The sequence below is a fragment of the Sphaeramia orbicularis genome, chromosome 9 (assembly GCF_902148855.1).
Source record: "Sphaeramia orbicularis chromosome 9, fSphaOr1.1, whole genome shotgun sequence".
Lineage (NCBI taxonomy): Eukaryota > Metazoa > Chordata > Actinopteri > Kurtiformes > Apogonidae > Sphaeramia > Sphaeramia orbicularis.
Genome location: NC_043965.1, coordinates 46,562,406 through 46,587,815, shown reverse-complemented (window position 1 = coordinate 46,587,815; position 25,410 = coordinate 46,562,406). Strand labels below are relative to the sequence as shown.

General features: G+C 42.0%; 1 long non-coding RNA gene across 1 annotated transcript; it reads right to left on the bottom strand.

Moving 5' to 3' along the window:
- Positions 1-3,708: 3,708 nt before the first annotated feature.
- Positions 3,709-23,782, bottom strand: LOC115425203 (uncharacterized). Its single transcript, XR_003936196.1, has 4 exons — positions 23,769-23,782; positions 11,932-11,938; positions 9,413-9,417; positions 3,709-4,267 (listed from the first exon to the last, which is right to left on the bottom strand). It is a non-coding gene; the product is annotated as an uncharacterized LOC115425203 (long non-coding RNA).
- Positions 23,783-25,410: the final 1,628 nt, after the last annotated feature.

Here is a 25,410-nt window from a genome sequence, read left to right as displayed (position 1 = left end):
ACAGTTGTGAATCTTGAGTGTTTTTCTTTCATGTATTTTGAAGTAACAGCTACACATTTGATTTGGCTTTCTGTTTTGGCAGTGAGAGAATTATAAAGGCTCATCTACATTTTTTGTTTTTGGCCTAATATTATATCCATGTGGTTCATTTATGTGGTATTTTTTATAACGGGCATTAAGTTCACCTTGCTTGACACATACAACATTCTCATAGTGAACACCGCTTTTTCAAGATAAATACGTTGTTTGGACAGTTGCTTTTTTTGTTACATTTGAGCCTCAACAGTTTTCCTTGATTATAAAGTATAAATGTCTACTCCTAAATAATTAGCTGTGGCATGTATTTTGACGTCCGTCGCCCAGGTGTTTACTTTACACACATTTTGTTGTTTAACATACTCTGCCACAGACAAATGCTGATGGTTTTCATGTAAAAGGCTGTGATACATGTCAGGGTTGTTTTCTAACTCTAACTGCAGCTAGTCGGATTTTTCTATGATGTCTCTGTGTGCCACTAACTGCTTGACACTCAGTAGCTGACTAACTGTTTTTATCGTGCTATGTTGTCATTGTAGCATGGTACTCCAGCATCACCTGTAGTTAGTTTTGGACAGGACATTTTAAATAATCAACATTGAGGTGTGTGCAAATCTATTTGTACACACCTTCACCCAATGGCATAAACTGTGCAGCCTTTGTGTCCATGCCGACATATGTTCAGTTGTGTCATATGTCTTGGCAATCTTTACAACAGAATTACCTTGAAAACAACAGGGTTTTGTTTCTACTTTAGTGTCAGCTCTCCTACGTTTGTTACCTATGTTTTGTTTTTTGGATGTGTCTGTTCTGCGTTTTAGACTTTTCTTTCTAAAATCTTCTTCACTAACAGTTACAGAATTATTGTCGACTATCAATGCCTCTTCAGATGGGCTTAGCATCTTCAGGTTGAACATAAGGTTCAGAACAGTTGAAAACTAATCCTTAAAATGAAATTTCCTTCATCTCCTGTTTTTTTTTTTTTTTTTTTAAGACAGGCTGCTCATTAATAGAACTATTTATGAACGAGCTTTTCTCACCTTCCAATTCAGTCGAAGTTAGAACAGGAGGCATGTGTTCATCTTTTAATTTTATTGACTCTGTATTAAGTTCAAACTCTGTTATATGCATTCAGCCCAGCTGTAAGTTTGATTGACTATGTAAGTCAGAAATGGTATTGAGAAACAATGGTTTCTCAATACCTTTCTCAATGGTTGATGGTCCCATCCCCATCAACCATTCCAGACTGACTGCATGCATGGGAATCTACTACAGCATACAGGTTGTTTCTACTAATAATAGCACATGTGTTTGAAGCTGCAGTTGTAAGAATTTGCTGGTCTTCTTACTTTAGCTGGATAGCTGTAGCGCCTGAGTCAAATAAGTCATCAGTATTAAGAAAAATACTTTTGTAGAAAGGATCGTTGATTTTTTTTTTTTTTATTTATTTATTTTTTTCATTACACATTTATAGCTGAAGATGCCCACATCTATTAAACCTTAAACTTAAGTCTAACTCTCAAATGAACACTTTGGACCTAAAAGAACTAAGTGACAATGATTCGGGGCACCACCTAACTGACTTTAGAGGAGTTAGGGTAATCTTATTAACTTAAATCAACCCAAACCAATAATTTGGAAACCTTTCGAATTTAGTGGGTCATTGACTATACAGGGAACCCGAGTGTGAAAAGATGCAGTACACAAAAATAACTGAAGCAGCGGATTTGTGCACACAAAGAATTTATTAACTAAACGAAGACAAGACACAAATACGACAAAAGGGAGCAGGAGATTATGGACAGGAGAAATGTGGCCTAAGTTGACAGATGGGCTATATTACAGATAGTATAACGTTGGTGAGGGTAAGTTGAGGTAACTCTACTTAAATTGGGAATCACACCAACTCGGGCAAGTCAGGAGCAAGTTTCCTTACAAGTTGCAGATCTTGACTTTGGAGAAGGAGCAGGCACAGCTGGAGTGACACGGCAGTGGTGAGGATGCAGCGGCTGGAGTGGCCTTGACAGCGAACGGATGAAGTTGGGATGATGTCTTCTGCCGGAGTTCGAAGCAGCAACAGGCGGCGGAGCAGCCAGAGCAGAGGAGGCAAGAGGGCATGGAGGCGAGAAAGCAAAAGCAGGGAAAAACAAAACAAAGTGAGAAGAACACAAGAAGCTGGAGAGTGTGAGAAGTCTGTTCCATTTTCTTTTATAGTTTTGCCAGGAACCAACCTGGCACACCCTCCTCGTGCATATTGATGAGTCATTGATACCTCTGGGCCATGCCTTCTTTGTCCGTTTTGGCGCCAGTCCAGCCCACCTCGCAGGTCACTCACATGCTCCCAAAAGCGTCAAATTTCTCTCCCCCCTTTGAGAGAGAGAGGGGACTCTGTGCAAATTTGTAAGAACTGCTCCATCCTTAAATAAAATCACTCAAACTTATTCACCAACTGTAACCTCACTGAGCATCAGTAAGATGGTAGCACTATTACCAGACATGTTATAAACAGTGTTACTGAGTTTCAACATAATTCACAGTGAACATGAACAGGGCACAAACATATGGTCTCACAGATCAGGCAAATGGGCTCTTGCATAGATATGCATCAAGGGTTAACATGCTGAGTACAATCAACATTAACACATTACTGTGACACTATCAACATGGCAACATATGGGGATTTTGGTTATTCAGTCTCTTTGTTCTGGGTTTCTCTCCACTTCTTCCTCCACTAGAGGTGAAACAGAAAGTAAGGCACAGATGTTGAAGATAATGAACTGGGAGATATAAACACCCAGTTCCTGTGTTCCTTAGCTTATCACGGCAGGGGAGACGGTTCTGATGAAAAAACAGGTGACAATGGGCTTAGGTCCTTTTGTCTTAGGTCTATTCCTTGGGTCCATTTGTCACCATAATTGTTGTTTGCAGATGGTGTCCTTACTTTGGCCTGATGCCAGCCCATCAACACAGCTTTCCTGGAATTTGGTTCATGGAGAGGAGGATGGGGTCAATTATAGTTCAGTTCTGTTCACTCACTCCCATTGTCATGATGCTACAATCTATATCGACGTTTTTACAAAGCATAGCACATGCATTTACACCTATCTGTTAAGACCCCACCGAAGTAGCTGTTTGGATTTATGGAGATGGCCTTCGAATTCCTTTAATTTCCCCATCTTATGTCCAAAGTCTTGCGCATTTATTGTTATATAATTTGGACCCATGCTCTGAAGTTTATTGGTATTATGTACCAACACCTGTAGGTTAGTTGGAAAAATATACAATGCATCTAGCACTTCGCCAGTTTTTTTTTTAAATATTTCTACATCGCTTTTTAGCATAGGTGTCTCCTTTTTGAGCACACTCTTAACCAGTTTAGTAACACTGCAAATGTATTATCACTCTGCCTAACTATTGTTTTTAACTCCGCAACCTTAAATATATCTGCTCAATAATTAACGCCTATTGGTTCACAGTACAGGGCTTTACCTTTTACTGGAGATAACTGAAAGAAATCTCCGACAGCTAAGATGGTGACTTTTCCAAATGGGGGAAAGTCACCTGATTGTTTAATCAGACAGTCTACTATGAATGACATTTTGTGGTCGACCATGGATATTTCATCTCTTATGAGTATTTAGCATTTGGCACGTAGCCAGTAAGTAGTGAGGTATTTATTATAATTAGGATCGTGTCAATAGTTAGGGGCAGGGTCTCTTTAAAAAGTTTGGTTGGGATTGGGTCTAAGAGGCAGGTCGATGGTTTGGAGGACATAATGATAGATGCTACATCAGCTCGATCTACAGTAGTGAAATTATCTAACATTGTAGGGGGGTTTATAAGAGATTCTAGGTTTGCAGCCTGTGCTTTGTCAGACCTAATATTTGGAAGTAGTTCATCTATTTTGTTTCTAATAGTTGAGATTTTATCATTAAAGAATTGTAGGAAGTCATCACAGTTGAGTGTAAGTGGGATAGAGGGTTCTACTGAGCTGTGACTGTTTGTCAGCCTGGCTACAGTGCTGAACAGAAATCTAGGGTTATTGTTTTTCTCGATTAAGGATGAGTAATATCTAGTTTTAGCCTTATGCAGGACCTGCTTATAGGCCAATAAGCTGTTTTTCCAGGCACTGAAAGAATGCTCTGAGCTGGAACGGTGCCATAGCCTCTCTAATTTACACGCTGCTTGTTTAAAGGAACGTGTTTCAGCATTATACCAAGGAGAAGCTGGCCTTGGCTTAACAATCCTCGACTTGAGGGGGACACTACATCCAGAGCAGTCTGTAGTGTGAGCATGGCACTATCAACAAACTCATCACATGCAGCAGGACTAGACATGTTCTCTACATAATCAGACAACAGGGAAGGAAATATTGGCTGAATTATCTCTTTATACCTTGAGACAGAACGATCACATAATGTCCTTTTCATCTGAGCTTTAATCACAGGTGTAGAATTATCCTCAAGCACAAACTGAAAGGTAATTAAAAAGTGGTCTGAGAGTACGGGGTTAGGGGGGAGGACAACAAGGTCATTAATCTCAATACCATATGTTAAGATCAGATCCAGGGTGTGCTTGTGACGGTGAGTTGGTTTATTTACATTTTGAACAAAGCCAATCCCATCTAATAGGCCACTAAAAGAGTCATTGTCATTATCAACATGTATGTTAAAGTCCCCAACTATTAAAATCCTATCCCAGTTTAACACTACAGTGGATAAAAAGTCAGAGAATTCTGATAAAAACTGTGATTAAGGACCAGGAGGGCGATAGACCACTACAAATAGAACTGTTTTTTTTGTTTTTCCAATTAGGATCAGTAATTGACAAAACTAAACTTTCAAAGGATTGATAAGTGTGATTAGTTTTAGGGTTCAGACCCAAACTGGAGTGTGAAATTACTGCCACTCCTCCACCTCGACCAGTGCTTCTAGCTGTGTGGATTCATTTAGTCTCACATATTCATTTTGCTGAAGCCAGGTTTCTGTCAGAGCCAAAATATCAATTTTATGGTCACCAATTAAGTCATTTAATAACAGATTTGGATGAAATAGACCTAATGTTTAGTAATCCACATTTAATGTTTATTAGATGTCCTTTTAATTTGACTGCAATCCGGAACTATTTGTATTAAATTATTTGATCTCACTCCTAAAGTCTCTATCGGGTTAGGTTTTTGAGTCTCTACTTCACGAGGAACAGACACAGTCTCTATCTTCTTTCCTAAACACTGGATGTGTGACAGCTCGGGAAGGAGTGAGTGATTAACAGAAGTGTTTTACACTACAGCTCTGCGCCCGGGCCCCCACTCTGAAGTGTCACTTTGGAAGACTAAGGCTAGTGGCCAGATTGCGAGCTAAAAGACAGGCACCCTCCCAAGTGGGAATTAACGCCAGACCCTCATGATGACTCATAACATTTCTTTTCTCCACATGACCACTGTCTTCATTCCTTACAGACAGTTCTAGGATAGGCTTTTTCTCATGCTCAGAGCTAACTTCCTGTACCATCTTGCTAAACTCCTCCTTTGACTCCAACCTCTCAACTTCCTGCTCTGGGCAGAGTAAGCCCCATGCATCTTCAAATAGTTTGTTGCAGTCCACATTCTCTTGGATCTCTTTTATGGCCTCAGTTTCAATTTCAAAATTGGCTCCATTTGAAAGTACTACTGACTTAACTGAATGTAGAGATCGATCACTAAAATGTATTTCACAGGTTTCAAATGAAGGCGGCTTAAGGTCACCATATGGTAAAAACGACTGCAGTGAAATTTGATAAAATAATCCAGGATGTTTAGTTTAAGAAAATTGCACATATCTAACTACAGCAGGTTTAGTCCTGGTTCTTTTTATCGTACCAAGGGAATTTTGTAATTTAATGGGACTTTTACTTTTTTCAGTGCTATAAAGACTATATTCAGAAGCAAATGTGGCAATGCACGTCATTAAAAGTACCATTGTTTGGCCGATTCACATAATGGTAGTCATCCAAATATTGTCTGCTTTTGACTCGTCACTAAGCTTAGTGATGGGTTTACTCATTCTTACTATATCGCCTGTCGGTACAAAAGCTACTTTTCTGGACAATTCCTTTAGGTGCATATTTGTTACACGATAAACTGCTTCCTGTGCAGAGACATCACGATTATGTATATAAACACTACCCAGTTGTTTTAAATGCCTCTTTTACACTAATATTACCGTTTGAAGCTTCTTTTTGCACATTACCTAAGAGCAAACCCATCTCCCTTTCTGCCTTAGAAATATATTAAAAAATACAAACTATACACAACCACGCATCTACAACAAATTGAATGCCCATATTTGCATTCCAGCACATAAGTAAATTTTTATTGTACTGGTTAATCCATACTTCATTTTTCTCCCTCTTCAACATTATGTGAGTATGGCCACCTAAAAGATTATACGCCAATTCAAAAATTTCTTGAGTAATACAGATACTTTTAAATAACGCTTCCACATCATTTAGGGCATTCTTAATAGCAGTCATAATCAGTACAGCCTGTTCCTTAGTCATCTGAGGTTCAGATTCTGGGTCAAATTTTTTTAATACATGTACACCTTGAAACAGGACATGGGAAATTAAAAAAGATTCTCCCCCCCTTTTTTTCCACATGTTTTTGAATGACGTTTAGAATGCTGCTGCACTGTAAGTAAGTAAATTTTATTTATAGAGCACTTTTCACAGACAGTCACAAAGTGCTTTATCAAATCAAATTTACAGAAACCCAACAGAATCCTCCAGGAGCAAACACTTGACTGGTGACAGTGGCGAGGAAAAACTTCCCTTTAACAGCAGAAACCTCGAGCAGACCCAGACTCCTGAAGGATGGCCGTCTGGCTTGACCAGTTGGGGTTAAAGAGCGAGTAAAGGAGGAGAAAAGAGTGATAGAGAAATAGACTGGGGGAGGTAGGGGGAGACACATGGAGTAAATCTAACACTGTAAAGTAGCAACTTTGCGAAGAACAAATAAAACTGTACAAAATAAAATACAATTAGAATACCATTAAAAACAGTTTAAAATATAATGAATACATAAAGTGCAGTCAGTTTGTGGTGGCCCTGAGTCAGGTGGGAAATTAAAGTCTGTTTGAACAGGAGTGTTTTGAGGTGTTTTTTTAAAACTCTACAGCGTCCATGGACCGTAAGTGTAGAGGCAGGTCATTCCAGAGACGTGGTGCTACAGCTTTAAAGGACCCATCACCGCATGTGCTAATACACGTGCGTGGAACCATCAGCAGATGCTGTCCTGAAGACCTGGCTACGAGCCGAGCTGTAGGGCTGAATCAGGGAAGCAATGTATGCAGAGGCCTGACCATGTAGAGCCTGGAAAGTTGGCACCAGAATTTTGAAATGAAAACTATATAAAACAGGGAGCCAGTGGAGAGATTTAAGAATGGGAGTGATGCGGGCTCTCCTGTTTGTGCGGGTCAGAAGCCTTGCAGCAGAGTTCTGGACAAACTGTAGACGGGCCAGCTCCTTCTTGTTTAAGCATGTGAACAGGCTGTTACAGTAGTCTAAGCCAGAAGACACAAATGCGTGGACGATCATCTCAAGCTCACCATAGACCTGAGTTTAGAGATGTTGTGGAGTTGGAAGAAAGTTTTTCACTAGGTGTTGGATGTAACTTTATTAATACATTAGCTGCAAACTACCCTTGGATCCAGATTTATTAAAGTCAATTAGCTCGTAGTCACTAATTGCATCTACTTTGGGGGCAGACTCAATCCAAAAGAGGGCATGAACATGGGGGGAGCCGCACTGTTGAAATTCAATACGGTAAAAATCTATAATTTTACAGATAGGTACATGGTTACGACACAAAAGGTTGCATCTCTCTGCCCAATCTAAATCTACAACCTCCTAGAACTACGTTCCTGCTTCCAAAGTGCTCTCATGAGGTTTTACCAACGTAGATCTGCAGAACTAAACGAACAGAACCATGTTGGAATACCCAATTGGCGCACACATGCAAACAAATCCTTTTGGGCAGACTGCCAATGCGGAGGAGTACCTCTAATTGGCTGCATACAACGGTAACCTGTAACAGACTGAGTACAAAGCCTGAACCCAAATGCAAGACCAGCAAACAGATGAAAAGTTGAGTGTGTTTATTAAACACAATCACAGGGGAAAAAAAACACAGCACAGAATAGTTAACACATCTGTGAAGGCATGGGTATCTGGACTCGACATCCAGGCTGTGAGCGGGGACAGCAGGCAGTCAGCACGGCCGAGCCGGAGAAATCCCGACAGCAACCCGACTAGGGCAAAACAGAGGGAAGTCAAAAAATAGGCCAGGTCATACACGGGAGAGAAAAACAGGTGGCAACGGGACATGAGGGACAGGTTTACTCACAGTCAAAATCCAGGCGAGGGTCAAAACACACGTAATTGTTGGAGGCTGAGGTAACCAGGGGAAAAGGCAGAGTCAGAAGTCGGATGAACGAACCAGGTCACAAACAGACGAGCAGGCAGGTCAGGAATGGGCAGAATTGGTGGTCGGTAGACAAAAACGGGTCACAACAGGCAGACAGACTGACAGGATCCAAAAATGCTGGTGAGTAAGCACAACGAGTGTAGCAAACAAACAGGGGAAGACACAGGGTTTAAATACACCAGAGGGCGGGAAGACAATTAGACACAGGTGGAACACATCAGGGTGGAGTCAGGTAATCAGGAACAGGTGAAACAATCAAGGAGGGGAAGTAAAGACACCAGACTTGACACATGAGGGAAACTTAACAAAATAAAACAGGAAATGACAGATGAAACAGAAAAGACAGACAAAATCCAGACACAATCTGGGAGCCGACATGACATAACCATTATCATATTGTAATAAATTACTTAAAGATTCTCCACCTGGAGCATGACCTTGACCAACAAAAGCATGCCATTTACACAAGGCTCTTGAAACTTTAGAAACTACTTGCTCAAGTTCTAACAAGAAAAGAGCGTAGAATATTAATGTAACATTTCGTGAAAATCTTCCATCCACATGAGTCGATTTTATAAAATATTAACACATGGTTAAACAAACGCCATGTATTATGTCCATATGGGAACTCTCTTGGAAAACATTTAACCTCATTTTCTGTATTGGATAACAAACGAACTTGACTATTCCCCTCTGCCAGAGCAATATTTAATACGCCCTCAAAATACTGGTCAACCGTTTCTTGTGCCAACTCCATGGGCATAAAAAAATGTATCCTGATACATACAATGGCACTGTCTATCATGAAGAAGCTCATCGTCTAAATCACCTGCCTGTTCTTCAGTTTTAACCTTTTCCTCTCCCGTATCCATATTTTCATCTCTAACAAACTCATTAATCCACTGCTCATTAAACTCTGTCTAAATAATATGGATTATTATGCTTAAGTAATGCTATCACTCACCTTATACCTCCTGTATCTACATATTCATACTCAGTGTCCTTTATACTTAAGTTTACGTTTTAATTTAATGGACAACAACAAACCATGCATGTGTGGCAACAGCTTAGTTGTTTCACCAATGTTTGAGGAACTGCCATCACTGGTCCATGGACTCCACCCTGTCCACCCTCATGTAAAGCTAAGAGTTGCATAAACATACGAAGAGCAACTAGATGTTCACCTGTAGTTAAACATGCCAATTCAGGGGGAATGTCATCTGGTTGAAAATTATTTATTGAGCATTCAGGAGGCATAAGACCCTTACTGAGTCTAATATTAGAGGTAGTTTATGGATTTGCTACACTTGTAACCTTAAAGAGCGGACATGGTGTTGTGCAATTATCAAATGTATGTAAATACGCCTCAGAGATGCATGATTCAGCAAGAGCAGCACTTTGTCCTTTACTTATATAGTGTTCTTTTCTTTTATAGTTTTGCCAGGAACCAACCCAGAATGCCCTCCTCGTGCATATTGATGAGTCATCGATCTCTCTGGGCCGTGCCTTCCTTTGTCCATTTTGGCACCAGTCCAGCCCACCTCGCCCGTCATTTGCATACTCCAAAGGCGTCAAGTTTCTCTCCCTCTTCAGGAAAGATGAAGTGGTGCCTGTGCAACTTCTAAGAAAACTTCTCCAACCTTAAATAAGATCCTTGAATAAGATCACTCAAACTTCATACATCAACTGTAACCTCACTCAGTATCAGTCAGATAAGCACCATTATTATCCGACATGTTATAAGCAGTATTACTCTTACTTTCAACATAATTCACCCTGAACATGAACAGGACACACATATGAAACCACAGGTCAGGCAAATGGCTTATGCATACCTGTGCATAAGAGTTAACATGCTGAGTACAATCACATTAACACATTGTGACACTATTAATCATGGCAACAGATACGGATTTTGTTATTCAGTCTTTGTCCTTAGGTTTACCTCCACCTCTGGGTAAACAAGCAAGACGGGACACAGATGTTGAAAGTAAGGTGGTTGACTAAGTGTAAACAATCAGTTCCTGAGTCCCCTAAATTACCACGACAGGGGAGATGGCTCTGATGAAGAACAGGTGACAATGAGCAAGGGTTTTGTTCATTCCTGGAGCTCATTCATCGTCATAAACGTTGCTCACAAATGTTGTCCCTGCATTGACCTGATACCAGCCAATCAGCATGGCTTTTCAGGAATTTGGTTTGACATGGAGACAAGGGTGATTTAATTAATAGTTCTATTCTGCTCTCTGTTCACTCACTCCCAACGTCGTGACGCTACAGTCCCCCCTTTCAGCGCGATGGTCCCGTGTCTGTGGAGTGTTGTGGCGAAGTCCAAAGTCTGACGGGAGTTGAGATGAACAGGTGCACTTAGGTCCAGATGTAGTGGAGACGGGAAGGGTCGGCGCAGACACACCACGGGGCAGGTGCACCTGAAACAGTGGAAAACAGACACCGCAGGGCAGGAACCAGAAGTCCGGTGAGCTGGGAGTCTGGCGGGTCTGGAACCACAGCACACTCAAAAACCATGCTTCTGACAGTACCTGAGTTGGCATGTTTTCCTTTTCTATTGGCACATAATTCTGGAAGTTTGAATTGGTAGGTTAGTGTCACAGAAACAGACAGGGAGAGAAACATACAACTCCGGTGAAGGAACACACAGGTGACATACATCCTAATTTACCTAAGTAATTAGTAATGACATGAAAAAAAACAAAGGTGTCTAGGTTGGACATGTGAGGATGAAAATTTTGGATAAAGAACAGAGGTTTGGTTAAAATATAGATACATAGGTTAAATTGTGAGTGTTATTTCCTCTGTTCCTTGACTTAATTATTTGATTTACACCGGATTGTCTTCTAAGTCAACAAGATCCTCAACTGTTTCTTCCGCAGCTGGGGACTCGGGTGTCCCTGTTTTATGGCGGAAGATTCGGGGGTGCCGAGCTTTGAACTTGGCTATACTTTGTGTAAGATGAGTTTTCCTATGAAGGAGATAAGCTAATCCGAAAGACAGTAGATACCCCAGGTTGACAAGTGCCACTAGGATGCTGTCAGCCGTGGACCAGGAATATGTAAGAGGAATTTCTGGTATGTTAGTATCAGTATTAACTGCATGCAAGGTAGTGTCTACGGTGGTAAGGTCAATAGTCTGAGTTCCCTCAAACCGGAGTTGTTGAAGTTTTGGGTCTACTTTGAATTTATATTGGCTGAAGAATTGGGACACTTCAATTTCGCTCTCAAACTTCAGATGGTAGATGATACAGGGCAACGTCCTCAATGTGCAGGATAGTCTTTAGGGACGTTGACCCAAAGGGTTTGGTTTGGAAGGGTGAGTTTGGTGGAGGTATCATGGCGGTCATAGCTGAGGGTGGTGCTGAGGGCTGGGGTGTTAACCAGCCATTTGTCGCCAACGACCTCGGCCCTGGTGTCAGTCACCTGATACCTGGGCGTAGCTTCAGCTCTACACTGAGCATTATCTGACATGGATTTTAAACCGCAAATCCCCTCCGTAACATCTCTAATGAAAGCTTGCTGGCACACAGATAATGAATGTCTTTTATCAGAGTGCGCACATGTAGGTTTGGAGCCAAACACAGGTTAGGGTTGCTATCATGGTATGTCACCACCGATGGGTATTAATCTGCACATAGGTGTCTTCCTGCCAAGTGCCAACATTGACCACATCTTTTAAACGGTAAATGATGCGGGAATTGATGAGAGACAGGGTGACTAAAAAGGCTACTTCACGGAACTCAGGGTTAACATAACACCATAGCGCTACCAAGAGAATAAGCCAAGTGGGCTTGGATAGGACTGATTGAGCCTGATAGGGCCTTTTTCAGAATACCCTCGACCATGGAGAGAGGTACAAGGTAAGGGGAAATTCTTCCCATAGCTAGACTGTCTACTGAAGAACTGATTTCACGCAGCATGTCGTTCATGAGCATGGAGATGACCTGCGTGTGAGTGTAGTCATTTTGTACTACAGACGGGGGCATTCACAGTGCGTCTGGTTTGATTAAGGGCTGCGCTGTGGGTGTTGACCAGATAGATAGTGCCTCTGAGGGTTTTGCCTAAGTCTTGAAGGTTAGTAGTTTGTTTTAGCATGCCTTGGCAGATGAGTGGAATTTCGGCCTGTAATTCAGTTATTTGTTGTTTAACGGTGTTAAGGCTAACAGCGTTAACTGTGGACATGATGACGCTAAACGGGGAGCCTAAGGCGGCGGCAGCGGCAAGCAGGCCTCCCACGAACTGTTTGGAATGGCGGGGGAGTCCAGCGAGCTCAGACTGGGTGACAGTGAACTTTTCCAATTGGCGCAGCATATGTGTAGTATCTTTAGTGGCATGGTCGACGGTGGTCTGGGACCATTGGGTACTGGCCCAGCTCATGAAGTAGTCCAGGCTGGGGATGTGTTTTCGGTAGACTTCCACAGCGTCCAACCGAACAAACACCCTTTGGGTGTGGATCCTACAATCAGTAATTAAAAGGCTGGGTTGCTCCTTAAGAGCGATTCTGGACGTGGGTCCTGGCAATATCACCTCTGGCTGGCAATAGGTTGTGGTCAGGTGAAGGGCCAGGAACAACAGCAGCAGCACCATCATTCTCTGAGAACACAATACAGAGTGCAATTAATTTTGTAAGTGGGTTTCGAGCTTGACCCTGTGGTTGAGGTCAACTTTGTAATGGACATTTTTATAGAACCTGGATCAGTATTGGATTAGGATTAGTTTCAAGCTGTGGTATATTTGTGGAAGGGAAAGGGAAGAAAACTGACAGTTTACATGATACAGGTTATTTTGGATAAGATTAGTTTTGTCCCTGGGGGGAACCCTGCTGGGTCCCACCAGGCATTGGTGAGTTGTGATGTCTTGATTTGGTTCCGGTGGACCCACTTCAGTGTGGCCTCTTTTCGACCCTTGGTTATTCTGATTTGGTATGCGACCGGAAAGAGTTTGTCTACCACCTCATACGGTCCGGTCCACTGGGGAAGGAATTTCTGGGAGGTGCCTCGGGCACTCCTGAGTGGCATTTACCGGTTGGGCAAACAGGTAGTACCACACTTTTTCGCTGACCTGAAATTCATCTTGTGATGCTTTTTGGTCATAATGGGCTTTCTGGCCCTCTGCACTCTTTTCCAGCTGTTGCTGGGCAAATGCAAATATAGCTCTTAAAAGTGAATGCAGGTTGGTCATGTACTGATGAGTTGTGTAGGCGGTGACTATGTTAGCTTCGCCTGGTTGATATATTAGGTGTAACGGGAGCACCATACATCTTCCCGTCATTAACTCAAATGGCAATACCCCAGTGGACTCATGGGGTGTGGCCCTAATTGCCATCAGCACCAGGGGGAGCTTCACGTCCCAGTCTTTGTGATTGGAACTCACAAATTTCTTTAGGATGTGAACAACCGTTCGGTTGGCTCGTTCTACCTGGCCCGAAGATATTGGGCGATGGCTGATGTGTAGTTGGGCTTTAATCTGTTTAACATTAACCACTGATGTGTTGATGTTAACTCGGCAGGGAACATGAAACAAAAGGGTGCCTTCTGTGTTCTCAAATCACACATTTCCCTCCTCAGTCCTCAAAATAATAAAAGGTCTTTTCAGCCGATCAGTGTCTTTGAGTATAAGTTTAATGGAGCTCCAACAAAGGTACAAAATCAAACAGAGGCTAATGCTGTCTGTGTGAGTACAAAGAATCAACTGAGTTTGTGTCTTATAAGGTAAGAGAAGAATTGTTGTCATCTTTTGTCATGCCAGAGAGTCCCAGAACTTAGAGATAAGGGCTCTCAGAGTCTGTGAGAACTCAATTTTATTCCCTCCAAGTATCAAACTGGCCTATCGACTTTCAACACAGGAAAGGTTAAGAAGTTCACAGGTGCCATAAACTACAAAGAGTCATCCAATTTTATGTGATCTGTGCAAAGATCTATGGAATAGATGTAAAAGCCTATGTGACATATGGAAAGCATGTAAAGATTTATAGAATACATGTAACTTTCCACTACAATCTCCTCCCTCTTGATAATTTATTGATCACTCAGAATATACAGTGATAGACTGATGAATGCAGCCATTACTACACACCAACCAAGGTTAAAGTAGACTTCATAAAACATCAGAGGAATGCTTTTTTTGTGGGGGGGGGGGGGGGGGGGGGGGGGGGGACAGACTCCTAGATGACATGCAAGCAAAGTTGTAGAAAATGGGGAGGTTTTCATATTTACATGTTCAAAAGTCTGCTAGGTACCAGTGGCAGCTGCTTGTCCTTCAGAGAGGGGAAGCTCATTGTTGGCTTATATTAAAAAAAAAAAAAAAATAAAAAATTCAAGTTATTTAAACATAAATTCAGCCCTCCGTTCCTTTTTAAGAAAATGGTCAGTGACCTTATCGTACTAAGTAGGCGTCTTTTCCAGGGACTTGACCAGTGTCCTCTCAATGTCCAGCAGAGCTGGGCTGCTTAGACGGCCTTGGCCCATTGTGTTGCGGGTGTAAGACTTTTTAAACAAGAGATGCTCCTCTCACTCAGACCTAGTCGACAGTTTGATTTAACTATCTACAAAACAATATTAAACTCAAACAAGAAATGATTAAATTATGTAACTGAAACAAGAAAACGCTGAAATTATGTTAAATCGAAAGAAGTACAATGAGTTTTATTTACAGTGCAAGAAATGAACGAGTAATTTCGTAGTGGTTTCTCTCTTGATTTCACAGCAGAATGCACAACGGTATTAAACTGAACTGTGTCAGTGAAGGAGTAGATCTCAATAGCTGTCAAACGGGATTCAGCCTTTTGACTGATCATCCAATCAGCAAGTGGGATTCTGGCGTCCAGCTTAGCTCCGCCCACAGCTCCATTCACCCCCAGAGACACCCGGCGTCCGGGGGCGGGACAACATTGTGGTATTTATCCAATTACCGTCCAGTTTTGAGGCAATGAAAAAAACTGTTCCACTCAGTCCCACTGAAGCCCAGAGATGCCCGCAGTCTACGGACAAATGCACTGAGCAGAGATCGAATGAGAAAACAGCCCAACAGGAATGGATGAGAAGTGAACAACATCGAGTCTGTGATAAAGCTGATTCTGAACGAACTCGTCTTTGAGATGAACGTGTTCTAACACATTTGTAGTCCATGAAATGTCAACACAACCGTACATATTTAACAATTTTAGGGGAAGCCGGGCTTCCCTTAAAGTCTGAGAAATCGCCACTGCGAGGTACCATGATAAATAGGCTCATCATCTGCAAACAGAAGAAGTTGATTAAGAAAAATCTGAACCCTAGACCGTAACTGCAAACACCTCTGCAACATGTCTGTGTTTCCCAATTCCTCACTTGTCCTGGTACAAATAGACATAAAAGGGACCTAAACGTCGAAGTCTGAGGTGACTGAGTCTGAGTAATCACAGTGCTGAGGAGAAAATTGAGTGGCAGGAGTGAATCTCATTAGTGTTTTATATATTGTCCAACGGTTTGATTTACATATTTAAGGATCAGAGCCTTCATGCAGGTTAACAAAATTGTACAAAAACATATCACAGCAGACATTACAAATATGGGGACCAAAATTTGAAAGAGTAACGCACCCCATGGACCAAAGGTGTCATGTAACCAAGGCCATAACTGACCATCCAGCACTATCAGATGCTTTAAAGTGGTCAGTGATGGTTTTTAAGATGTCAAGCTGCTTAGTGATGTTATCGTGGGGGTCAGGGGCTAACACACAACACTGAGTCAGTGAGATTTATGGCAGCGCACATACTGTACCACCTTCAGCCGCAAAGAGATAGTCCAGTCTCGTGGTTAGTAAGAACTTCCCTGTGATTTTTTTTTATTTATTTTTTTTATTTTTTGCTGCATTACTTAACAATGAGAGGGCTTCTGTGTTGGTCTGCATATAAAGGAACAAATCTGCAGTGACATGATCAATGTGATCAGTGTGATGGGACTAGTACAGAGGCTGAACCCAATTGCAAGACCAGAAGACTGACGTGAGTTCGAGGGTGTTTATTGAACACTTTAACAAGGAAAAAGACACAGCACAGAATAATTAGTGAATCTGTGGATCCGCTGTGTCCAGGGCTTGATGTCTGGGCCGGGAGTAGGATCAGCTGGCGACCAGTGTGGCTTAGCCGGGAAAAACCCAACGGAACCCCGACTAGGAATAAGCAAAGGGAGGTCAAAAAACAGGCCAGGTCATACACGGGAGAGCAGATCAAAAGGCAACGGTACATGGGGGACAGGCAAAAACTCAGTCAGTAATCCAGGCGCAGGGTCGAAACACAGGTAATCGGTGGAGGCTGAGGTACCAAAGGGAGTAGGCAGAATCGGAGTCGGGTAAACGAACCAGGTCATAGACGAGCAGGCAAAACAGGAACGGGCAGAATCGGTGGTCAAAAGACGAAATGGGTCACAACGGGCAGACAGACTGACAGGATCCAAAACGCTGGTGAGTGAGCACACGAGTGTAGAACACAAACAAACAGGGGAAGACACAGGGTTTAAATACACAAGAGGGCGGGAAGACAATTGGACACAGGTGGAACACATCAGGGTGGAGTCAGGTAATCAGCACAGGGAAGGGAAGTAAAGACACCAGACATGACACATGAGGGAAACTTAAAATAAAACAGGAAATGACGGACAACAAATGACAGACAAATCCAGACACAGTCTGGGAGCCGACATGACAATCAGCTAAGAAAGTAACTCCACAGAAGGGAAATATACCAATACCCCATTTTTCTCCTAGTGAGGTTTTCCAGTAATAATCTCTGGAGGAGAATTGTGCCATAGACCTTTTTTGTCGTACATGATTTGAAACAGTTAGGTTAACAAAAGTGGTGAGTAGAACAATCATCAAAGGAACTGTTATTTTAGCCAAATAGCAACATCCTGCAAATGTTGGAGGTAAGGTGTAATACTGATCCCCACAAACCCATGCAAAATTGTGTATCATTCCCAAACCAGGGGTGGATTCTAGTACAGGTAAATTTAATCAGATTTACTGTCATACACCATCCAGTTTTGTAGGAGAGGCCTTCTGTAACATGCACTTTTTTTTTTTTTTACAGGAGTTGCCAAGGAATGTGCTCAGTAGGAAAACCACTAGTAACATGGGATGGGTTCATACATATTTGAGTCATACCATGACACAGACTATACGGTGGGGGCGGTAGAGGGAGCTTTGATATCTGCCTGTAGCTTTTGAGTTCTGTGGGGTCCAAGTTGGTTTTCTTTAGTTTTGGTTCTACGATGGCCTGTTTGAAGGAGCTGGGAAACAAACCAGATGACTGACAGGTTAAAAAAAACTTTGTGACCCATGGTCCAATTGTGTCAAAGACACTGACAAGAAGCTTATGGGGGAGGATGTCTGCAGAGTTGGAGGAGGGTCTCGTTTTAGAGAAAAGTGCCGAGATGTCCTCCAATTGTCGAACGAGGACCAAGTTTGAAGAGGGGAATCAGCTCGGGTCAGACAGCCAGAGGGTGGTGGGATATTGTGTTTAATATCCCTGATCTTGTCTGAAAATTTAGGAAGTCATTGATGTCAGCTTTACAGAGCACAGGGACAGCAGGGGACGCAATGGACTCAATCATTTCGAAGATTACTTTGTCTTTTTTTCTTGTTTGTAGCTATAAGTTTGTGGAAATAGCTGGATCTTGCCTCCTTAATCATTTTATTTAAGGAGGTTATGAGATCCTTAAGATGTGACCTGTGTACTTCCAACTACGTTGATTTCCAAAGACACTCGGTTTTGCGACAAATTCTCCTCAAGTTTAAAATGTTTTCATTCATCCAAGGACAAGGCCACTTGCGAGTGACACTAGTTTTCAGGGGAGCCACCTGGTCAAGGATAGAGCTGCAGTGTGTGGCAAAGCACTGTATACACTCATCAACATCGGAACACTCATTAAAAAGACAAGGGTTAAAAAGGGCACGGAAATCCTGGGCTGTGGACTCTAATAATCCTCCTCTTGGCCCTTCTAGGTGCAGGCTTGGGCTCAAGAGGCCCACACAAATCAAAAACACCACAATGATCACTTAAGTGGACATCCTCAACACACACATTTGTGACGCGTAAGCCCAGTGAGAATTCCAGGTCCAGGGTATGCCCTTTCCTGTGGGTGGGGCCAGATACATGTTGCTTAAGGTTAAAAGTGTCAATCATAGCTAAAAGTTCCATTGCTGGGCACTGTCGATGTGCAGATTAAAATCCCCAAGAATTAAAACCTTCTCCAATTTTATTATTGATGCTAAGAAATCACTAAAATCATTTAAGAAGGCACCAGCAGGGCCAGGGGGACGGTAGATTAAAAAAACAGTAAAACACATTGGAGGAGCCAATCTTTCCCTTATTTGTGACTCAAATGAGGGAAAGTCATCGGCGCTCATCCTTCTGCGTGTGTATTTGTCCTGGTACACTACAACAAGGCCACCACCCCAGCAACGGGGGCAGGGCTGACCAACAGCAGAGCAGCCAGGAGGGCACAGTTCATTTAAATGAATGAACTCCCCATACCTCTGCCACTTCTCCGTCAGGAATAATGCATCCAAGTTCCTGTTAGTGAAAAGCTCATTTAGGAGAAGGATTTATTAGCAATGGAACGTGCATTTAGTAACCCAAACAGACTAGGTGGTGGCGTCATGGTGTTGTGACTGCTGTGTGTAATTGGATCAGTCTCAACCCCTTACGATGCCTTTTAGCAGGGTGAAACCCCATACGTGAACGGGAAATAACAGGAATGGGGGAGAGCAAGGCAGAGATGTAGGCTGCCGGTGATGGGGAAGAAGAATTCACTGAGGAGGTTGACAGGTGAACAGTGAGACTTTGCTCGTGTTTTTTTTGTGGCCATGAATCACCACTTCAGACCAAGGTGCTGAACACGGGGGATGAGGACAGGCAGAGGATGGATCCCATAACACCGTATCACAAGGGCTTTGGTTTCTCCAGCCGCCTTCCCACACTGTCCAGTCTCTTTCTGAAAGTGTAAAGAAGCCCAGAGCTGGGCATTTTTCTCCGCTAGATCTGTGGAGAGGCGCAGTATTTCCTCTTTGAGATCTATGATCGTCCGGTAGGCCTTTACCAGGCTTTTGTTGGCTTGGATGAGTGGACTATCTCCGGGTGATGTGGATGACACCATGGTGGTAGCAGTGAGATACCAGGGGCAGAGCGCGGGAAGCGGTCGGTGACAGTCACAGGTAAGGCTCCGCTTACACTACTTACCTGTCTTGATGGCGGTTTGGTCGATGGCGCTGTATAGGTAAAGACTGAAAAGAAGTCTAACAATCGGTCACTTTGATTATTAGATTAAACCACTCAAGTTAAAAAGACAGTTAAGAAGTGAGGTTTGAGTGAAAAGCATTAAAAGGCTGTATTTCTGGAAGTGGGTACACCGGCAGTTTGACTGCATGCGCAGTACTGAGTACGCAGTGATGATGTCAAAGTGATGTTTCTGAAGGCGACTCAATGACAAATGAAAGCGCGGCCTAAATTGTTGGGCAATAATTCACAAATTCAACAAATGACTACAATGAAAAATTATTTTATTACACACTCGAAAATATTCAAGGCAAATTGCTACAATATTAGCCTACAATGTAGGTTGAAGGTAAAATAAATCAAATTATTCAAGTCTCAAATGTGAATTAACAAATGCCAATGTACTGTAGACAAGTTTAGTGCCTATGTACAGTCTGCTGCCATACAGGTGGGTATTAGTGGCCATTATTTGTCCAATTCAGCATTTTGCACACACGAATGGAGATCCTCTTCTACATTTACAACCCGTATATTTTTGGCAAATGGCACATTTCTCAGTGCTCTGATTTCTGTTACAAGTTGCACGGACTTGGCATGTGGTCGTTTTACCTTGAGAAATCCTTGTCATTCCACACAGTAGCATCTTACTCTGTCCTGTGCAAGTTCCTGCATTTGTCTTTTTCAGAGTTCGATCGCAAGCTTGTGCTGAAATTTTCGCCTTGTTAGGCCCGGGCCGAGAAAAGCCGGCGCAGGGCCTATTGAGTCTGCAGTGGGCGCATGGGGATGAAATCGCCAGTGACGCAGTCGCCTTTCACCACTGTCGCCACTCTCACACATATTCACATTCACGACACTGAGACCTTTCCGAAGATGTATATGACATGTGCACAAATCGCATATTTACACCTGCTCAGAATGAATGGGAGTCAATGGGACACGCCCACTCGGGGTCAGTCACGTGTGTGTAAGTGCACGACACGTGACATCTGACCCCACAGACATGTGGGACCTCGAGAGCTTTCAAATAAAGTCAAATACGTGGTTACCACGGAAACAGCTATATTGTTCTTGCTCAGATTATTATTATTATTATTTTTTTTTTTTTTTTTTTTTTGTCTTATTTTTCCTTCTCCTGCGCTTTGAGCTCAATTTTGACCCCTGAACATTTACGAAAACTCACCAAATTTTTGCACAAAATTCAGAAATGTGAGAAATTGAATTTACATATAGGTTTCGTAGATGTCGGTAAAGAAATGTTGCAGCAACGCCCCCTTGAAAAGTGGAAATGCATTGCGCCAATGGGAGCGTGTCCAACATAAAGTTTGTCGTAGAGCCACGAAAATCAGTAGACAGATTCATCATGAGGAGACAAACAAAAAATATTATTATGGCCACGCCCCTAAACCAACCCTTAGTCGGCCATATTTGATTGAAACTTCCAAAATGCGGAGTCAGCGTTTTCGCTGACGTATTTTAACTATCTCCTAAGCCGTTTGGCCAAATGAGCTCAAAATCGGTATACAGTAGCTAGAGAAGTGGGGCATCAAAAGTTGGCCGAATTTTTTGAATCTGTGTCACCGTTTTTGTGCGACGAGGTTGCAAACTTTGCAAAGTTTTTTTGAAAATTTGCCATGACAAAAATTGCTTCAGCTCAGACATACAAACACCAATTTGGCTCAAATTTGACTCAGACGTCTATCTCGCAGGCCTACACCCATTTATTAAAAGAAACTAAAATTTCGCACTACAGCGCCCCCTACAAATGTACATTTACAAAAATGACATCAGTTCGGAGATACGAACACCAATTTGGCTCAAATTTGACTCAGACATCTGTCTCCCAGGCCTACACCTATTTGTCAAAAGAAACTGAAATTTTGCACTACAGCGCCCCCTACAAGTTTTTTAAAAAATGTTCTATTAAAATTGCTTCAGTTCGGACATACAAGCACCAATTTGGCTCAAATTTGACTCAGACGTCTATCTCTCAGGCCTACACCCATTTATCAGAAAAAATTGAAATTTGGCGCTATAGCGCCCCCTCCAATTCTACCTTTACGAAAATTACTTTACTTAAGACATACAAACACAAATTTGGCTCAAATTTGAAGCAGTTGCCAATCTCCCAGGCCTACACCCATTTCGCTCAGTAGCGCCCCCTACAAATTTACCTTCACAATAATTGCATCAATTCGGACATACGAACACCGATTTGGCTCAAATTTAAATCATTTGTCAATCTCCCAGGCCTACACCCATTTATCAAAAGAAAATGCCATTTTTCGCAATAGCACCCCCTACAAATTTACCTTCACGAAAATTGCATCAGTTCGGACATACGAACACCGATTTGGCTCAAATTTGACTCAGTGGTACATCTCGCAGGCCTACACCCATTCAATGGAACAAATTGAATTTTGGCTCCGTAGCGCCCCCTACAGATTTATTTATACAAAAATTTTTTTAGTTCGGACATACGAACACTGATTAGTCTCAAATTTGAGTCAATTGTCAATCTCCCAGGCCTACACCCATTCATCAGAAAACAAAATTTCGGGCTAGAGCGTCACCTGCTGAACGACGGACGGCCTTTAGATGCCGCTTGCGGCTTTAATTTCCTTTGATCCTGTACATGCCTTGAACAGTACATGTGCATTTGCACTGCAATCCAAAACTTTATCCCAAACTAGTCAGGTTTAGATGCAATGTATTGCAGAAAAGGACATCAGACCTTTGTTGGAAAAAGCTGTTTGTCAACCGTAACGTGTTGTAAGACAGGGTTGTTCCGAACAAAGCACCCCCAAATTTCTGAAAATAGCAGCAAATTTGTCCGTCTGCATGTGCTCCAAGCGGGTGTCCTTGATGTCAAAGCGCAAATAGCGCATCAGCTCTTCATAACTGTCTCGAGACATCATGGATAGGATCTCAGGAAGGCAAAAACATTTTGACCAGCAGTCACGCATGGCACCGGTTCTGCCACTCGCTCCTCTGAAGTACAAAACGGCGATGAATACCATCAGCTCATAGACAGTTGTGTTCCGGTTAGGGTTTGTTCCATGGGCTTTGTGCACTGTGCAGTCTCTATTTGATATCAGCATGCTGATAACCATCAAACAGAGGAAGCTTTGCAAGCGACTAGTGACTCTGAGTCTTGCAACTGTCGGTCCTGCGTCACTGAATGGTGTCTGCATTGGTTGAATGGTACTCAAGTCCTCAAGTTGTTGCTGGAACCAAACAGTGCCATCTTTTGCTGTCTCACAAGGTCCTGCCTAAAGATGAGATGAAACCTCTGTTGCCCAAAAGGGGAAATTAGTTTTGCATTTAGGAGCATATATACAGGTAAATCTAAAAAAAATTTGAGTCATGAAAAAGCTCAAAATTTTTTGTCACTCATTTCAGAAAGTGAAACCCATATATTATATAGACTCATTACACAGTGTGAATGATTTCAAGCCTTTATTTCTTGAGATTTTGATGGTTGTGGCTTACAGATAATGAAAACACAAACTTCAGTATCTCACAAAATTAGAATATTACATAAGATCAATAAAAAAGGATATTTTATACAGAAATATCAGGCTTCAGCAAAGTGTTCATTTCTATGTGCTCAAGACTTGGTTGGTTCTCCTTTTGTATGAATTACTGCATCGATGTGGTGTGGGATAGAGGTGATCCTCCTGTGGTCCTGTTCAGGTGAATGGAGGCCCAGGTTGCTTTGATAGGGGCCTTCAGGTCATCATTGTTGGGCCTGGTGTCTCTCACATAGACATTTGCCATCTTTGTAAAACTGCTCATAAGACGCATAAGATGAAGGTTTGAGATCTTCATGAACACGATATAGGAAAAACAACTGAAGAATACTTCTGAAATATAACCCCAGATTTTTTGTCTGAGAAAAGTGTGCATATTGAACAACAGCAGGTTTGGTTCTTGTTCTTTTTGCAATGAAACCAAATGATTCTTGTAGTTTAATAGAGGAAAAAAAAAAAAAAAAATCTAAAAATACTGTTTGACTTAAAATGCGGTAGTCGGATGCAAATGTGACTATACACGTCATTAAAAGTATTATCCTTGGGTCTGTTTTTGTATCTGTCAACAAGACCAGTCATCCAAATGTTTTGGTTCCTTGTTTGTTCAGTTCACTTATAGGTTTGGTTAGTTTAAAGATAGTGTCACTGATTAGGATAAACACAACTTTTCTGGAACATTCCTTCAGATGCATATTTGTAATTCTGTACACTGCTTCCTTTGCAGAAACGTCAAAGCTATGGAGGTAGATTTGTCCCGTTTTTTTCATTGCCTCTTTAGCATCAGAGTTGCTGTCTTTAGTTGCCTCTTTGAGCCTGGCTCAACAACAAACCCATGTCTTTCTCAGATTTGGACCTATAGCTTACAATGTAAACTATACACGCAAATGCATCAATAACATACTGGATGTCCATGTTGGCATTCCAACACTTTAACAAGTATTTGTTGTATGGATTGATCCAAACCTCATTAACACTACTTTTTAAAACAATGAGTTTTTCGTTCCAGGCTCTTGTATGCTTTCTCATAGATTTCTTGGTTGGTACTAAGACTTTTAAACAACTGATCTACAATAGTACGTGGATTGTTTTCATCCAGAAGGGCTTTTCTAACAGCTGTCATGATTTTCTGTGCATGCTCAGGTTTCATTTAGTTTTGTTGAGCCTGAAAGCATTTGCACTGGACATTGTCCTTTGTTTTTTCTTCATGGTTTTTGTTATCTCAATGTACATCACATTTTGGACACTTGGGCTTTGTCTGTACATAGCTGAGGAATGTCCGAACAGATATTGGCCATGGAAAATTGAAATGACAAACTGTTTTCTTTTTCTTACATGTTTTAGAATGATGTTTAGAATGTTGTTGCACTGTGGTCACAATATCTGCTCATTCCTCATCGTCTGCAGGTATTTCACACGTAATGCACTTGTCAATGAAATCTATTACTACTTTCTGTGTCTTCTCTGATTACAGGTGGCTCCACCCAAATGAGAGAGTGCACACAGGGGCTCCCACACTGTTGAAACTCTATTCAGTAAAAGTAATCTTTAACCTTCCCAATTGGATGGACTGGGGACATTATCAAAAATTTAAGAAAGATGTGCCAGCGGTAATCAAAAAAATCATGCAACTGTAACTGGATTATTCCTCAACAGTTCACATCGCTCTGCATACTCTAAAGTCTCTGCAGTTTGCGTTCTTCCAGCCTGCTTCAAAATAGTAGTTGAAAGCATACCCCATCTTAAGTCAGTTGACGAGAAACTACAAAAGAACGTGGGTTTCGCGCACGCCAACAAATCTTTGAGCTCCCTGCCAAAAGGCTGGAGTCCCTCTAATAGGACGTTAAAAGCGGCAGCCATCATCTGACTGCACAATATCCTTCAATGATTCAGTGTGATCCTGTGCATCATTTTGGCCTTTTGCATTTGTGTGTCCTTTGCGTAATGCTATTGACACTTGCTGAACTTCAGACATGTATTGTGCAAAAAATATATATTCTACACTTCTTGCAAATCTACCATCTGCATGGAGAATCCTGTTAAAATAACGTGTTAATGTCAACTCATGCCGTCTGGGTGTGTGACAAGTAATATTTCCAAGTGGGAGTAAGTCTGGAAATG